The sequence below is a fragment of the Schistocerca nitens genome, chromosome 4 (assembly GCF_023898315.1).
Source record: "Schistocerca nitens isolate TAMUIC-IGC-003100 chromosome 4, iqSchNite1.1, whole genome shotgun sequence".
NCBI lineage: Eukaryota > Metazoa > Arthropoda > Insecta > Orthoptera > Acrididae > Schistocerca > Schistocerca nitens.
This window is the reverse complement of record NC_064617.1, coordinates 72,568,669-72,571,729: the sequence shown is the minus strand read 5'-3', so window position 1 is coordinate 72,571,729 and position 3,061 is coordinate 72,568,669.

Below are 3,061 nucleotides of genomic sequence, written 5' to 3'. Positions count from 1 at the left end.
TGATGAAATACAGCAGGTCGTAGCATGGGCCCTCCGTGTGCCAAAAAGTGTGATCTCAAGATTATGGCAACGGTTACAGCAGACAGTAAACGTGTCCAGGCGCTAAATTACGGCATGTCCACAGTGTACAACACCACAAGAAGACCGATATCTCACCATCAGTGCCCGCAGACGGCCACGGAGTACTGCAGGTAGCCTTGCTTGGGACCTTACCGCAGCCACTGGAACAGTTGTCTCCAGACAAATAGTCTGCAGACGACTGTACTGACATGGTTTATTCGCCCAGAGACCTGCAAGGTGCATTCCACTGACCCCTGGTCACAGGAGAGCCCGTAAAGCCTCGTGTCAAGAACACAGTACATGGTCATTGGTACAGTGATTCCAGGTTGTGTTCACAGAGAAGTCCAGGTATAATCTGAACAGTGATTCTCGACGGGTTTTCATCTGGCGTCAACCAGGAACCAGATACCAACCTCTTAACGTCCTTGAAAGAGACATGTATGGATGTCGTGGTTTGATGGTGTGGGGTAGGGTTATGATTGGTGCACGTGCACCCCTGCATATCTTTGACAGAGGAGCTGTAACAGGTCAGGTGTGTCATGACGTCATTTTGCACCAGTATGTCCGTCTTTTCCGGGATGCACTGGGTCCCATCTTCTTACTGATGGATGATAACGCACGGCCCCACCGAGCTGCGATCGTGAAGGAATACCGTGAAACAGAAGATATCAGTCGATTGGGGTGGCCTGCCTGTTCTCCAGACTTAAACCCCATCGAGCACGTCTGGGATGCTCTCAGTCGACGTATCGCTGCACGTCTTCAAACCCCTAGGACACTTCAGGAACTCCGACAGGCACTGGTGCAAGAATGGGAGGCTCTATCCCAGCAGCTGCTCGATGCAGAGTATGCCAACCCGTTGTGCGGCCTGTGTACGTGTGTATGGTGATTGTATCCCGTATTGATGTCGGGGTACATGCGCAGGAAACAGTGGCGTTTTGTAGCACATGTGTGTTTTGGGACGGTTTTCTCAACTTATCACCAATACCGTGGACTTGCAGATCTGTGTCGTGTTTGTTCCCTATGTGCCTATGCTATTAGCGTCAGTTTTGTGGCCGCGCGGGATTAGCCGAGCGGTCTCAGGCGCTGCAGTCATGGACTGTGCGGCTAATCCCGGCGGAGGTTCAAGTCCTCCCTCGGGCATGGGTGTGTGTGTTTGTCCTTAGGATAATTTCGGTTAAGTAGTGTGTATGCGTAGGGGCTGATGACCTTAGCAGTTAAGTCCCATAAGATTTCACACACATTTGAACTTTTTTCAGTTTTGTGTAGTGCCACGTTGTGTGGCACCACACTCTGCAATAATCCTTAATTTATGAGCACGAGTGTAGTATCGCTGGACCCGCGAGTCGAGACTAGCGCCGCTACGCGGCTTGCAACAAGTCTCTAGAGTGCGCTCGGCCACTCTTGCTCGGGACGTCAAGTAGGAAAGTAGTATAGCCTTCAGCAGATAGGAAGCAACCTCTAACAAGGCGCTTAGTTAAAGTATGGCCTATGAGATGCCTCTATAGCTCTCTGTTTGTCACTTTATTCCTCCTGAGTATGAATACTCCTGTACTGCGAGTTAAGTACAATATATTATTTTTCACCAACGACTTCTAATTATTTAGTCGTTGCAGACCCAGACCATGCAGCCAGCTCCTTATCGACTTCACTGACAAACCCATCCGTATATGGAAAGAAGATATTTGTATGTTTCTATTTAGCATTGGCCACCAGTCATTCACATTGGCTACGATTCCTTCGTCATCATCACAAAAAAAAAGAGAGCAAATGAAGAAATTGATATTATGATTAAAATGGTGTACAGGTACAGAAATAAAAAATTACATTTAAACCACTTAAATGGATAAAAATAATGGCCAAAGTCATCTCCATAAAGATTTATAAACAAAGAAAGCACCTAATGAGATTCGAACCCGCAACCTACCGCATGGGAAGCCATTACCCTGGCCATCACACCAGGGAAGCAGATTGTGTAACACTACATTTTTAACGCTATTGCGTGTCACGCAAAATTCCGACATGTCTGACCTGTCAGTTACGAGGGCACACCAGGGTGAGTGGCTACAGTGTGTAACACCTGGGATGTTAACTTACATAGCAGTATAGGTGGTTTCAAAAGTCTATCCCTCCACTGGCGACCTCTCCTTGCCAGACTCGTCACATTCGCGGAACTACAACGAGTTAGAAGGAAACGCGTTAATACCCGGCGCCTTCACTTGTGCAGTATGCAACTCGAACACAAGACTCGTCCTCGCTTCGTTCCTGATCTTTGCCGGAGGTGATACTGGGGACTACGTACCCCCGGAATATTTTTATTCACGATGACGCCAATATGTATTAACAGCAATGGCTAATTTTATAACACCTGATAAGTCAGTCATCCAGACTGGTGGCCTTGAAGCTGCAGAGAAACCTGCTACACATTTTCAGAAATCAAATGTTTGTCTGGTCTTTCTCAAATACCCTTCCGTTGTGACTGCACCTACGGCACGGCTATATGTACTGTAGAGGAAAACAAGGCATTCCACCTCGTCATTGTCGATAGTTCGTGAGCGCCATATTCGTGAACCAGATGAAATGATGAGTACCACAATGGGGCACACTTCAACCGCAGGAGTCAGTGTCGGTTGGTCAGTCAGTGTGCTCCCTGCCGCCGTTGGATAAGCAGCTGCAGCAGCAAGTCGTATACTCCTAGCTCACTCATTTCTTACATAGTTTAATTCTTAATTTCTTTGCGTGTTTTTGGTACTTGCATTGTTTGATACATAAATTTCGGGCGTATTATAGTATTTGAGAGTTGTAGCATCGCGTTTTAGTACCTGAATAGTGTAAAATCGCGTAGTCTCCTTCCGCTGCCGAGCAGTGTGTCAGCAGTGCGCAAGTAGTAGCATTACTGCATTTACTAGGCAATCTTGTATTTTAATAACCGTTTAAATTTTGTCGATTTGTTTGTGCTCTCTGTAGATTAGTTCAGACGTTCTTTGCAAAACAGTTTTTAGCA